Raw genomic sequence first — 16,810 nt, forward strand, 5'->3', positions numbered from 1 at the left:
GTAGTGAAGAGAAGGGCCATATACACCCCAATGTTCATTGCAGCATTGTCCACAATAGCTAAATCGTGGAAGGAGCCGAGATGCCCTTCATCGGATGACTGGATTAAGAAGATGTGGTCCATATATACAATGGAATATTACTCAGCTATCAAAATGAACGATTTTTCAACATTTGCTGCAACATGGATGGCACTGGAGGAGATAATGCTAAGTGAAATAAGTCAAGCAGAGAAAGACAATTATCATATGGTTTCTGTCATCTATGGAACATAAGAACTAGGAAGATCGGTAGGAGAAGAAAGGGATAAAGAAAGGGGGAGTAATCAGAAGGGGAAATGAAGCATGAGAGACTATGGACTCTGAGAAACAAACTGAGGTCTTCAGAGGGGCAGGGGATGGGGGAATGGGATAGGCTGGTGATGGGTAATAAGGAGGGCACGTATTGCATGGTGCACTGGGTGTTTATGCAACTAATGAATCATGGAACTTTACATCAAAAACCAGGGATGTACTGTATGGCGACTAGCATAATATAATAAAAAAAGTATTATTAAAAAAAAGAAGATAAGACTTTATGCCAATGAACTTGAAAAAGAAGGAAATGGGCATATTGCTGAAATATATAACTTCCCAAATCTGATTAAAACAAAAAATGACTAATGGGAAAAAAAAAAGAGAGACTTGGTATTCTGATACAAATGCTATGACTGCTCACTAAATATAGTTTTCAGAGCACCAATTAAAAACAGAAAAAATTTAATATTGTTTTATGCAATTTTAGCAACATGTTCACTATTATGCAAAGGCATTTAATATTCTATTTATTCTTAAAAAATGTTAAGTTCTACCAGACAGTACAACTTTGATTCTTATATGATAATTCATTTTACATATGAATCCAATCTAAATTTCTTGAGCTCAATTGCAAATTTTGGTTCCACTTCACTTGCTCTATCATATGCTTGTACTATCAATCGTTAACGAGATAGAACAAGGGCTGAAATGAGGTTTACTGTGGCTTTATTTTATAAAAGAAAAGAAGCAATTAATATGCTTATATGTTTACCCATAAAATTTTTATATTTTAATACAACTTTTTTCCTGGTTTCACATTTCAACGAGTTAATTTTAATTTGGGGTAAAGTGTATGCTGAATATAGATGGGGAATGTTTTAATAGTTATGTAATATTAAACATATACTTGTTAGCTTAACATTACTAAACCAAAGTAAATATGTTTTTATCCAGTGCTAAATGCTTGATTATTACCAAAACAATTTTAGCCTTACATTTTTAAATTTGATTGAACATTTAATTGATGAAAATTGGAACTAGCTGGCAGATTTATTATGATTAAACAAGATAAGAAACATATAGAATAAATTATTGTAGGTAAATTGGTATTAAACCTAAACATTAAATTTTTTCTATAGCATAGTTAAAAGTTTATTGTTTGTGCTAGAGAACTGTTTACTGAAGAACATTTTAGTAATTTACATTTTTCTAAGTTACTGAGCTACCTTGAGCCAAAGGATGATACCTGTATTTTTTTTTTTTTTAGATTTTATTTATTTATTTGACAGAGATACAGACAGCCATCGAGAGAGGGAACACAAGAAGGGGGAGTGGGAGAGGAAGAAGCAAGCTCATAGCGGAGGAGCCTGATGTGGGGCTCGATCCCATAACGCCAGGATCACGCCCTGAGCTGAAGGCAGACGCTTAACCGCTGTGCCACCCAGGTGCCCCGATACCTGTATTTGATCATATTCAGATTTAGACTGTACATTTCTTTTATTAATAAGGTAGAGTCTTCTCTATCCTGGGAAATGAAAGTTCTATCAGAATCCTTATCCTACAACTCAACTCATAGTATTATACAATTTTCAGCCAAGTTTTAAACTTACTTTGAAAATCTTAATACCAGATTAAAAAAAAAAAAAGTTCTTATGTGAAGAGGGATTCAGTAACTTGACTAAAAGAGCCCCTGGTCACAAAGGAAACATGCTGCTATTCTTATTCCCATATAATTACCTGAAGTAAGAGTTTCTAAATCTAAATAGAGTTATCAACCCTTCTAACTTTGAGAACTTTTCTAATACAGCTACCCATTAAGAATGTCAGCCAAATGCAAATCAATTTTTTAGAGCCCTGAGGAGATAAAGATTTTTGGTTCCAATGAGTACAATAAGATTGTTACATTTAACTAAAACTCTTATATGGCAATGTAAGCCTATTTCCCTTTCTGCCCTTTAGAGTATGTTTCAAAATACATGGGTAAATACTGACTGATCAATAAACTATAAAAAATGATTCCAGATTAATAAAGTTTGTGTCTAGCTGAGAAAAATACATGGAAATATAAATTGTTAAATATTTTGGGAGAGCAACTTGGCAGCATGCATCAGAGACCTAACAAATCTTTACTCTTCCTTTCAGCAATCCTGTATCATGACTATCTTAAAGAAATTTACCATAAACATCAGAAAGAGTTGTAATCAGAGATGTCTCATCAGTGTTGTCTACAATACAAAACTAAGAGATATTTCAAAAGTCTAAGCTAAAGGAAAATATTTATAAACTTTTTTACATTTACATTGTGGAAGTTTATTGTTTTATAAAAGTGCTACTGAAAAATTCTGCAGCATGAAAAATACTAGTAAATGAAAAAGATTAAATAAGACAATTTTAGAATTTATTATATAACTCTCACTCTAAACTTAATATTACTCTAGTCTATTGTTAGTCATCCCCATCTTTGTAGCAGGGTGACTAATCATCCCAATTTGTTAGGGACTGATAGATGTCCCAAGATGTGAGACTTTCATTGATAAAAGCTGGAAGGTCCCTGGCAAACCTGAATGTCTGGCCACCGTACTTTTGTAGTAGCTTGAAAAATACTTGATAAACTAATCAGTAAGTGAAGACAAAGTTCTGTACGTGGTACAATTCAAATACCATATCATGTTTTATTGCATAGAAACATGCATAAAAGTAATGCATACAAATTTTGGAAGAGGCTATGTTAAAAATAAGGAAGCAGTTTTTCCTCTTTTTTTTTTTTTTATTTCCTATACATTGAAATTTTATATAATGAATTCTCATTTCCTATGGGGGAAAAAATTAAAAGCAGACCTGAATTTTGAGCAAGAATTGAGACATCAATAAAACAATGACCAGCCAAGTATCTTGTTACAAAGAACATTTTAAAATAAGGAACTTTTTCTTTTTCTTTTTTCAATTTAAATTTCATTAGTTAACATACAGTGCAATATTGGTTTCTGGAGTAAAATTCAGTGATTGATTATCACTTGTAACACCCAGGGCTCATCACAAGGCCTTCTTTAAATCCCATCACTGATCTAGCCCATGTCCCACCCACCTCCCTCCATCAACTCTCAGTTGTTCTCTATCATTAAGAGTCACTTACGGCTGGTTTCTTCTATTATAATTTTCTATAAACCATATTGATTATGATAAAACTCAGTCAGTCTGAAAAGTAAATTCTAAGAGGGAAATTTTAATTTAATTTAATTCAATTTTACTTAATCACATATCTAATCTATCTATCTATTTATCTATCTATCATCTATCTATCTAAATTCCTGTATTTTAAGATACAGTATTATATTAGTTTCAGGTTTACAATACAGTGACTTAACAGTTGTATTGTACTCATCACGATAAGTGTATTCTTAATCCCCAACACCTATTTCACCCATCCACCCACACACCTCTCCTCTGGTTACCACCCGTTTGTTCTCTGCAGTTAAGTGTCTGGTTTTTGGTTTGTTTCTTCTTTCTTTGTTTTGTTTCTTAAATTTCATATATGAATGAAATCATATCATATATATCTTTCTCTAATTTCACACAGCATTATATTCTCTATATGTATATGTTGTTACAAATGGCAAGATTTTAATCTTTTTTATGACTAATATTCCCTTGTATGTACGTACATATGTAATATAACACATCTTTTTTTTATCCATTCATCTATCAACGGACACTTAGGCTGCTTTTATAATTTGGCTAAATAATGCTGTGATAAACATAGGGGTGCATATACCTTTTTCAATTAGTATTTTCATATTCTTTCATATTCTACACTTGTAGAATTACTGGATCATGTGGTAGTTTTATTTTTAAATGTTTGAGGAACCTCCATACTGTTTTTTGCAGTGGCTGCACCAATTTGCATTCTGACCAGCAGTGCACAATGATTCCTTTTTCTCTGCATCTTCACCAGCACTTGTCATTTCTTGTGTTTTTTTTTTTTTTTTCCATTCTGACAAGTATGAGGTGATATTGCATTGTGGTTTTGATTTGTATTTCCCTGGTGATTAGTGATGTTGAGCATCTTTTCATGTGTCTGTTGGCTATTTTAATAAAGTTTGTTCTTCCAATCCATGAACATGTAATCTCTTTCCATTTCTTTGCGCCACCTTCAATTTCTTTCATCAATGTGTTATATTTTTCAGAGTATAGGACTTTCATCTCCTTAGTTAAGTTTATTCCTAGATATTTTATTATTTTTGGTGCACTTATAAATGGGATTATTTCTTTATCCTTCTTTCTGCTGCTTCATTATTAGTGTATAGAAATGAAATGGATTTCTATATATTTATTTTGTGTTCTTTAGCCATACTGAATTCATTTATCAATTCTAATAGTTCTTTGGTGGAGTCTTTAGGGTTTCCGATATATAGTATCATATCACCTGCAAGCAGTGAAAGTTTTACTTCTTCCTTACCAGTTTGGATGCCTTTTTTTTTTTTCCTTGTCTGATTGCTGTGGCTTGAACTTCCACTATTATGGTGAATAAAAGTGAGGAGAGTGGACATTTTGTCCTGTTCCTGATATTAAGGGAAAATCTATCAGGTTTTCCCCATTGAGTCTGATATTAGCTATGGGTTTTTCATATTTGGTGATTATTATGTCAAAGTATGTTACTTCTAGACCTACTTTGTTGAGGGTCTTAATCATGAATGGATGTTGTACTTTGTCAAATGCTTTTCCTGTATCTATTGACATGCTCATACAGTTTTTATCTTTTCTCTTGTTGATGTGATGCATCACATTGACTGATTTGCAAATACTGAACCATCCTTGCACCCGGGGATAAATCCCATTTGATTGTGGTGAATGACTTTTTAATGTATTGTTGGACTTGGTTTGCTAATATTTGCTTGAGGATTTTTACATCTATGTTCATCAGAGATATTGGATTGTACTTGTCTTTTTTGTGGTGTCTTTATCTGGTTTTAGTATCTGGGTAATGCCGGCCTTATAGAATGAATCTTGAAGATTTCCTTCCTTTAAGAGGCAAAATTTAAACTTAGGCACTGCTATATAATAAAAGGATTGTAATTAAAACTTACATAAAATAATGTTTCAGCTATTAAAAAAAAGTATTTCTCTTTAGTATATATACAAAGCCATGGATTTTTTAATAAGGGAAGTTTATAAAATGTTAGAAGAAAAATAAAAATCTCAGGAGTGGGGGAAATACGGTAATAGGGTAAAAGTTTTTTTTTAAGATAAAGCCAGAGGAACCAATGTGTAACATGATGACTACAGTTAACACTGTACGATAGGGGGACCTGGCTGACTCAGTCAGAAGAGCACTGACTCCTGATCTTGGGGTCATAAGTTTGAGCCTCACAATGAGTGTAGAGATCAATAAATAAAAGGAATAAACTTAAAAAAAAATGAAACAAAACAAATAAACAAAAAACCCCACTGTATTACATATTTGAAATTTGCTAACAAAGTAAAGGGGAAATTTTATATATATATATATATATATATATATATATATATATATATATATATATATATATTAAATTACCATGATGTACACTTTAAATGTCTTATAATTTTACTTGTCAATTATACCTCAATAAAACTGATTTTTAAAAAAAATCTCATACATTGATTCTTAGTATTTTTAGTATTGGATACCTTGGCAATCTGATAAAACCTGGACCCCCTTCCTGGGGGAAGGGAACTATATTTACATAATCCTGAATATAATTTCAGCTTACTTGAACAATAATACTGAAAATATTTGCCCAAAACATGAAAAAGAAAATTAACTTTCCTATGAATCTACCATCCCACATATTTGATACTACATTGTAATTAACTGAAATGATACACATGTGGAAAACTAACTTTCTTAATGCAAAGACTCTGTGGTCCCAAGGGTCTCAATTAAATTTCAAAGCAACTCATGCTTTAATTTGAAAAGCAAGGAAAATATGGAAATAACATGTTCAGACTTTTTACTTCACTATGATGTAGGGATACAACTTTTTCCTTCACAATGGATGAAAACAGCTAAAGATATAATTAAGCAATACTGTGATCAGATGAGAGAAAACTCAAAGCATGAATGTTATAATAAATAAGTGCTTTTAAAGAAGCAAACCATTCTAACTAATTGATTTCATTATAGGGCTTTAAAAACGAATTTCAATTGTTACCCAATTCCATTAATTTCAAGAGAGTAAGGGCTAGAGTATTAGGGTATGATCTGTGAGCCCAGAGCACCCACTTCACCACAGAGATTGGTTCAGATGTATATGAGATTCAAGTTTGTCTAATTTTTCCAAAGTATTTGAACTCAAGGAAGAGTAAAGCCACAGCGGCTAGCCAGCACGAGGACAAACACAGGAAGAGAGGTCTGGTTACATGGTTTGGCAAGTTTTTCCTGGAGTTCATAATATGTAAGCAATAAATACATTCTATTTTTTCCCTTTTTTGAGAGTTAGATTTCCTGATACTTTTCAACAGAAATGGTCTTAACTGCTGTGTTAGTATCACTCAGCTAGTAAGTGACAAAGCTGAAATTTCAGTGCCCGTCTTCTGACTCTGGAGCCTGTAAGATTATTTCAAATCTATAATTTGATAGAAAAAGAAACCAATGGCCAGAGTAATAAAACAATCTACTCAGTGTTCACTACTGTGAGGCCAGACCACCGGCATCATTGGTGACAGCAGAGCAGTATCCACATCCTCAGCTTTCCTCAGTTCCTGGGGGTTAAAATAGTCCGCATGTAACAGCTTCTTGCATAAATCTGTCTCCTCTCAACAGTTATCAGGATAAAATAATATGTGTCTCTTTGCTTTTTAAGAATGAGCAGTTTACAATTTTAAGGATCTCTACACTAGGTCTGTGACCTTACCAAGAAGACACCTGTACCTCCCACCACAAGTGATTTTCTCCTACAGGGTTACACAGACTTAAGGAGAGTCTTACAATTAGAGCCCACGTCTTTGGACCCCTGTATTTTATGCTTGATTATCCCAAACTTTCAGTCACATATTATGAGTAGATTTTAACCCTCTAACTAGGGGGATAGTGCTTCCTAACACACTAGATCTTTCACTGCCTTGATAACATAATTATTTTGTTATAATAGTGTTAAGTAACAGTGTTAAATGTTTCCAAACAACTCCCACTGAGAAAGATAGTACATCTGAATATTAATAGCCATAGCACCTAAAATGAATATAGAAATATTATTTCAAAGAGATAAGATATCAAACACAATATGGCTAGTTTATAATCACGAAGACAGTAATGCATAGCTAAGATATGATGGATAAGCCTCTTTCAAAGCTCTCAGAATTTTAGCAGCACGAATCTCTTTTAAATAGCCACATCTGTTATAAGATAATCCTGTGAAGAGGATAACCTACCTGTTCACTGACTATCCATCTGGTAACAATGTGACAAACACAAGCAGAAATGGTCAATTGGAGAAGAAGAATGCATTTGCTGCCGGCCTGACACTTAGAGCAATGCGTTTCGACTTTCATATTCACTGCAAGACATTAGACCTACTCTGATGGGTGCACAGAAGTCATAATGACCTCTTGAAAGTACATTATCATTTCAACCCTTAAAATATCTCTCAGAGAAAGGTAATTTACTAGATGGAATCAGAGTAATCTAAAAGAGTTTGGAACTTTCTGGCTCCTGGCTTCTCATGCTCCATCTCCAGCTTGTGGGATGAGGACCTTTATCTCATCAATCTCTAAGCCTTTTGGAGAATGTACAATGCAGTGCAAATGTACACTGGAATGTAAGGTTAACTTATTTTCCCAGGGGCCAGACCCAGATTCAGATTTAAGCCTCATACTCTCCTGTGACACTATGATATGATATATTATATGAAAGAAATAACTGAATAAGTCTTAAATAGCAAAAGTTGAAGCTTAATGTTTCTCAATGACAAAGTCACATGTTATCATGTTTTTAATAGAATAAACTTTTTAAAAACAATGATCAATGGACCATCAAATCTTCTAAAACCAAGAAATCTAAAAGACAAGAAAAATGCTGGAATTATTTGTTAAGCCCAGATATTTTTACATATTGTGGCATTATACCCAGAAATCTAAAAGAGAGGGAAAATGCTAGAATTATTCATTAGGCTGAGATGTTTTCTCATATAGCAGAATAATTTCCAGATGATAAGAAATTATATCAAAGCAAATGTCATATATCAAAGAATCAAGAAATTTAACATATTAAACTTTTAATAGTATGACATATAATTATATATTATTATATAAATTTTGGTATTATGTAACTCTTGCTTATATAAGTCCCAGCCTTGATTACTTTGCCTCTGTGAAAATCACTTCTCTGACTTTTCCAGATAAATTAAAGTTCCTCATCTCTTTTCCTGGAAGTCAGCTCTTCTCACAATGTTGTGACCTATCTGAGTTTCAAAAAATAAGTAGGTAAAAATGAGTTAGCATATGTAAAGCATCTATCACAATGCTTGTCAATGGTCAGTGCTCAGTAAGGGTTGAGTTTTCTCCCTCCTTGCTATATCTGCCAACAATCAAACTCAAACACACAAACACATTTTGTATGGACATATATGAAAGGGGAGAAATAGGAAAGGGAAAGACACAGGGAGGAAGAGAGATTTCTCCCCCTATAAGGAAAAGTGGGCCAACAATCTCAACTCCATTGTTAAACAGAATTTGCTTACATTGGGAAGAATACAAATTGTCCATGTAAGAGATGCCCAGACTTGAGTCCTGAGATGCTACACGAGGCTGCACTTCGCATGAGGAAGCTATGGGGAAGGTAAAAGGATCATTCCTTTAGGGCTCTAGAGTGGGTAATATTTAATGTCCAGCTTTCTGGGAGAAAGAAGTTGTCTGCAGCATTTGCCGTGTAAATACTCCCACGATGGCTGGCTATTAACGTGAAATCACCCAAAGCAAAATTGGGGAAAATGTACTCCTAAGCCTCTGACTCGGGCACGTACTGTGCCAAGGCCCATTCAGCAGATCCTTACCCTAGAATTTGGCTGCATTCAGAGAATATACCAAATGGCTTTCCTGGCACCAATGTGAGAGATTGTGTGCCATTTGCCTTTCTGATACAGCCTTTAATCAACTTGAGTTATTAATCAATTTTGGGTCCCAGTCACGTTACATTTTTTGAAGATCGGATGAGAGCTGACATTTCCAATAAAATATAGGAATTAAAAATAATTGTATTTTAAAGTGTGAAGCATATTTTACATTCTTCTCAGGCATTATTATCTAATAAAATCATTGAATTTATAAAACTACCTGGAATTTAAGATTAAAAATCTATTTACCTATCCATACTTTCCTTTATATTGTATTACTGGCTATATTCCAATTTGCTTTCTTCTTCTCTTTGTGAATCTGCTCTAATTTCTTTACTTTAAATGCAATTATGGATTGTTTTCTATGGCCTTCAAACTGCAAGGGGGCATGTCTTCAACCACGCACAAGTTTTAAGTACAACCTCATTGTATCCTCACACATTTGGAAAAAGAGGAGAGGTTTCTTCTACTAGCCCCTGAAATTACATGTTGATCCAACAATCAAATCAGTTAAATTTAATAATGTTTAAATTTAAAAATCTTTACTGGGACTGCTTCAGGAAAATTAGGATATTACCTTTGTCTTGAAATAAGAAAGCATACATTTAATTCACAGCATATTTAAATCATGACGAAATCGTATGACAAGTTCTTGCATATCTTATAAACTGCTTTATATAACGATCTAGCACAATGTCTACTTAGATCATACTAGATGCTCAACAAATATTTGTTAAATAAGTGAATTAATTTCATGGTCTGTGGTCCAGAAAAATCAATACACTGAGACCCATAAGGCAACAATGAGGCAATCATTTTCTTAAATGCCTAACCATCTTTCTCCAAATTGCCTAGTAAAGAAGGCAAAGTAGTGACTATATATTATTCAAATTGAAGTGGGATATCTGAGAAGCATCTTTCTTGTTCTAGAAAAGCATTATGCTGTGGGAGAAATATGAGGCCAGAGATGGGGTGTAGTGGTAATTTTAATTTACATCGAGTAAGAAAAAAACAACAAAAAACCATGGACAGCACTTCAAGATATTAAAAAATTATTAAATTCTCAATAGTGAAAATACTTTTGTAATAGAAATCTTACAACCCCACTAAATCCATATAGACTAAGAAACAGAAGTGAGTAGGGCTGAGCACACATATGAAGTTCACAAATACAAGCTAAAAAGAATAATCAGAACTCACTCTAAGGTAACCACATCCCCTGGGAAATTTTTTTGAAAATGCTACAGTTGTTTTCAGTAGCTACAATACTGTGTTTTTTGAGAATAACCAAATGAATTTTATACCAATTGTCTTGGATAATTTTTTTTTTGTAGATGCAAAATCAAGTAGATACAAAAAGAGGAGAAAAATATACCCACTCTCAAGAAACCTAACCCATCTCTTAAAAAGCCCATCTGTTCTCAGCTGAAAGTGCTGAGACTCAGTGGTGACAAAAATGCTGCATTTAATTTTTCAGCCTGAGCATATTGATTATTTTATCTATTATGCTGCAGAGTGAAGCCAGTTGGCCCTACTCTAAAAGTAGGTGCAATGGAAAGTGACAAGAGTTTTATTACTGCTAGAGGTACCTGGGAGCTCTGGGAAAAATTACAAATTTCCAACGCAAAGAAGTCATAAAAATTTATGAGACACAACAAAGTGGAGAAAAGGCACCCAGCAGCAGGAAAGGTGACAAATTCTGAAAGGGATCTCAAATATAAGTTTAAGGATCTTCAAGTCTGTGACATTTCATTATTACGTACTGGTAAATATAGGAGAGAGTTATAAAGCATTTATTGCTCACTGGACCACAAAAATCATTATTTTGCAGGTAAAATCTGAAGCAGTCATGCATAAGCATGTATGTTCCAAGCTTAAATGAAAATTCTGACAATAAAGATGTTTCACTAATCTGCATTAATTACTACTCATTATATAGAAATAAAAAATGTAACTGCAGAATGTAATACTGAAAATGAAGAAAAATAGAAAAGATACATTTCATTTTATGAGTATAATACCACAAATAAAATAAAGTCCAGATATTATTTCTAAATTGTAAAAAATACTATCAGTGTTCAGGTGTTATACAAAGTAAATCAATAATTCTGGGACCCAAGTGGTCATAGTACGACTGTTGCATTATTTGTGCATCTAGAAATGGTGAGGAGATGTGGCAAATGAATCTGAGTTGTCATGAAGCATTGGTCATTATCCACTCTCAGGTGTCACTGGAATCTTTAAAACACTTTGTAGTTAACAGTTGTACTACTCACAGAAGTGGTTTGGAAAAGTCCCATATTTATTTTAGGAGAGTGGCTCATCCTTTGAAAAGTTATGAAAATGTAAATTACGATACCTTGTCTGACAGGCAATCCAGTTCTTTAACCTGGGTTTGCCCTCTTTTACCTGATGCAATTCTGTCCAGGAAAAGAGTAATCATAAATGGGCATTCCAGCTGACTATTTCTTATTCTTATGCATATGTAGGGCTAGGAGACCAGACTGTGACTTAGCACTGCCAGTGTACCCCCTTTCCCTTTTGACAGGTAATATTGGAACGTACATTTCTATATTTGAAAAAGACCTTCAAAAATAATAATAGTCTAGGGGCGCCTGGGTGGCTCAGTCAGTTAAGTGCCCAACTCTTGATTTCAGTTCAGGTCATGATATCAGGTCACCAGATCAAGTCCTATGGCAGGCTCTGCACTGGGCATGGAGCATGCTTGGGATTCTGTCTCTCCCTCTCCCTCTGCCCCTCTCCCCAGTACGCGTCCTCTCTCTTTCTCTATCACAAAAATAAAAATAAATACATAAATAAATAAAAATAAATAAATAAAAATATAATAGTCAACATAACCTCTAATATAGCTAAGGTTTTTTTTTTTGTTTGTTTGTTTTGTTTTGTTTTTACGAGTGAATTTTAAAATGTCAAACTTTTGTGTATTTGTACTCAGATGTAAATTACTTGCAGGTGCATCTCTCATTTTCCTGATACATTTTGGTTGTTTTAAATTACGTTTTTATTCATTAATTTTCTTTAACCTTTGGCAAGCTCTAAAATTCCTTTTTAGGAATCTCAGTTCCACAAATGTGTAGCAAGTCTGAGAACAGAATTTCCTCTATTATTGTTGCCTACCCTATACTTAGCAACATCTTTTAATTTTGTTTACTGCTCATAAATAAAACCAACCTGAGCAATTAGATCCTTATTCTATTTACCCTTTGGGTGGTTAAACAGCATTAATTATTTGCATGAAGATGGTTCTCTTAATTTCCATGGTGTGGTCTTTGTAAGTTAATGATATCTAATTTACATCACATTTATTCCAGTTCATGATTTCATGCTTACTGTCGATTCCAAAGCTTACTATATATATTTGTTTAAGATTCATAAACATACAATATGGTAATTTTTTGCCTACCTTTTTTTCCTTAAAAAACATTTATCTCTTTAAATATAGTCACTAGTATTACAAACTATGATTCTAAGAACATTGAAAGATTCTGAGTTTTAAATTTAGAGCTGTGGTTTTCACACCCACTTGCCGTTTGACTTGGGCTAATTGCTTAATATTTATGGGTCTCAAGTATTTTTAAACTATAAAAAAATAAGGTGATTCTCAGATTGCAAAGTTGTTGGTAATGGGGAAAATATATATAGGGTTTAGCATAATTCCTTGCACAGGATGGACATTCACTGTGTTTATCATTACCATCACTATTGCCCCTTTCTTCATAATAGTCATTTTATTACAGTATTTCTGAATTTGTGCTGGAGTAATTTGAACTGGAATATATTCAGGATTATTTTTTTGAGAGTGATTGCTCTTATTTTTTATTTTTTTTACTTTTATGGAAAACAATGAAATCATGTTTGTATATTTTCAGTATTCATAATCAAACCCATTTCTAGGGTTGCCATCTTATTCTTTCAATTAGGTCACCAACGTTTATATACAGTGTGAGTCGGCACTACCCTTTGGTCTTCACTTACTTTCTTTTTCTTTCGTCATTTCAAATTATCATGATTTGAAGTATAATATTTGCAATGTGAATATATTCATACTTCAGATTTACTATTTCCAACACACTGATAATATAACAGAAAATGTTTTAGGGTCATTGTTACACTGTTTTGAATTTACATATCTTTGCTATACACCAACATTAGGAAGGCTACTGAAAAAAGATTACAGTAAAAGCTTAGCCTATTTCCACTTCCAAATGTTCCTAGCAAATGTCTATTTTGCTTGATTATGGTGAAAGCGTTTTCTAAAGCCAAACAAGTGCTACATTTTCTCTCTACAGGGAGATTTCAATAAATTTCTTTCAACTAGATTTTTCTTCTTTCAGTTCCTGATGCTTATTTCTTAAAGTGAAACTTTCTCATAAATGGTTCTATAATCTTGAAACATGTTTGTGTGTTATATGTTTCTTTAATATAAACTGAATAAAATATATAGAATATTTACTTTGTCTTAGCTCAATTTATAAAACATGATATTATTCAGTAAAAAGATGTAGCACCTGCTAGTCATAACTATATGTCACCAAAATAAATTATGATGAATTGTGTGCAAGATTCTGGCTCAAAAGTTATCAGGTTAATATAATGGTACTTTGGTGCAGCAGATGCTTATATTCGTGTGTAAATTATTTGGGGAGCATAAAATGGTCACCTTTTATAAAATTAGCTTTGACATGAGCTAAAAAAATTCAAACCAGAGAAGCTGCATTGAAAATTATTAAATACATTAAATACTAACTATACATTAACTTCCACAGCTTAACATCCATCATATCTTTTTTACTGAAATTTGAAGTCCTTTCAGAAAGTCTAATTTATATGTTAGGTCATCACAGTTGAAGGTGTCACAATATGATTTGTAAGGCTGCATTATTCTCAGGTCTCTCTCATTTTCTTTTGTGTGATATTTTAAATGTATATACGTACACATATATGTATACATATACATATAATCATAAACATATATATATACACATATTATATATATATACATACATACACACATATAAAATAGCTATGGGAATTTTATATATACTTTAATTGTTTACAAACTGAAGTGGAGCTAAAATGCTTTATTTAATAATGTTATTATCAAGAGTAAATGAAAAATAGCTAGATGCTAATTGTGAGGCTGTTTCTCTTCATATATCAGTTATGCTTTTTCTCACTAAACATTCTTACAGCTCCCAAGTAGAGTTAATAGCATGCCTTATGGGCTTTTTGTGGCACTTTGTTTATTCCTCTATTATACTATTTATCACATTATTGCTATAATTTATCTTACTTTTCTATATCCTTCTAGAGATTTTGAATACCTCTAGAATAGGGACCAGGACTTAAGCCATTATATAAAACAATGATTTATATTTTTGGTGTTGTCCATAAATTGAATTATCCAGCTTCATTTAATTAATACTGTGGTAGTCTTATCTATCATGGTTCACCAATGATCCCTGATTCCTGTCTGTATAATATCCTCTCCTCAAGTGAGGGCTGGATCTAGTTAGTGACTTGCTTCTAACTAATAGAATATGGCAGAAGTAATGTGATGCCACTTCTGAGGTCGGGTTATGAGAAGACTTTGGCTTGTCTTGTCTGTCCTTTCTTGCTGCCTGACTTGATGGCTCTGCTGAAAACCAAATGCTATACCGCAGATTGTTATATAGCTAGCGAATCCCTCATTGGTCTTTAGCGGCCAATCAGAAAGATCTGAAGCTTTCAGTTCCAGGGTCCATAAGGTACCAAACCTGCCCGCAGCACCTGAATGAGTTTTGAAGTGGGTCTTTTCCCATTTGAGCCTTGGGATGACTGCAGCCCTCAAACATTCACTGTAGCTTTGTGACAACCCAGAGCTGGAAGTACCCAATTAAGGCACTCCTGATTCCAGACACACAAAAAACTGTGAGAAAATGATTGTTGTTTTAAGTCACTACATTTTGAAGTACGGTGGTATGTGGTCATAGATAATACAAATATTATTGAACATAATACAAATATTATTGAACAAATGAATTAGCCAACCGATTAATGTAAAATTTAAGTCTGTAACATAATATGTACTCCAGGACAAATGTCACAAATTTTCTAAAGTGTCTAAATTACGTCAAACAGTGAATCTTTGAAGACAGGGGCTCTATTTATCTTTATATCCCTATCATATCTATATAAGCTGTAAACGTGTAAATTATTTTACCCTTATACAGTAGTCATAATATTTAGCCCTGCTCTATTACTTTCTTGTAAAGTTTCTATGTTGAAATAATTCTAGACTTACAGAAAACTTGAAAATATGGTACAGAGAATTCACATATACTACTCATTCAAAACCCTTAATGTTAACTTATCTAACCTTAGCACAGTCCTGGAAACCAGGAAATAAACACTGGCACAACACTATTAACCAGTGGTGGGATGCTAGAGCAGTTCTCCAGGGATGGGAGCGGGGAAACCCTGATTTGTAGTGTTTGCCTATTTCCTAATATGTCTATTCCCACCATGGTCAATTTCAACCTACCAACACAACATTATTAAACATGAAGATGCACAGAGTCGGCTTGTCCTGGCTGGCATAAGTCAGTTCCAGCATACCACTGCTATCAGCTAAACTACAGACTTTTTAATTTCACTGTTTTTTTTTGTTTTGTTTTGTTTTGTTTTGTTTTTTTTTTTTTAAATCAAATGTCCTTTTCTGTTCCAGGATCTAATCCAGAATCCCACATTGCACTTAGTGTTGGGTCTCCTTGGTCTCATCCAATCTGTGATAATTCTTCAGATTTCCCTTTTCTTTCATGATTTTGACACTTAATGAGTAGTTGCAACTATTGTATAGATCTCTCTCAAATTGTTTCTCACAATTAGATTGACATCATAAGGTTTTGGCAAAAAAATACCACAGGAGTGATGTTTTGTTCTCAGGGGTACATGATATCAATATGTCTTATTACCTTGACCAACTATTTGATAGGTTTCTCTGCTGTAACACTCCCAGTCTGCTCTTTGTAAATGAAAAATATTTGGAAAGGGAGGATACTTTGAGATCTACTAATATCCTGATATCCTGTTTCTCCTCAAATGTTTGCCCACTAATACCAGCATTCATTCATAGTTCTTACCTGCAACAATTATTACACTGGTTTTTGCTAATGATAATACTTTATTTTCTAATGTCTTCTGCACTTATTACAACTTTTTAACATTGAAATATTCCTAGAATTAGTGTCTACATAGATAAATTAAGTAGAAATGGGTCAAAACTTGCCAATTACTTATTTCTTCCCTTTTAAAACTCATACTAGCCAATTAGTCTGTGTTAGAAGGGCACACTAATAGAGGAGTGGGAAGGCTTTTTTTTTGCCAGAGATCTGTTTATTTTTATGTCAATGAAAAGAGAGATCTTT

Source organism: Ursus maritimus, unplaced genomic scaffold (genome assembly GCF_017311325.1).
Source record: "Ursus maritimus isolate PB19 unplaced genomic scaffold, ASM1731132v1 scaffold_8, whole genome shotgun sequence".
In the NCBI taxonomy this organism is placed as follows: Eukaryota; Metazoa; Chordata; class Mammalia; order Carnivora; family Ursidae; genus Ursus; species Ursus maritimus.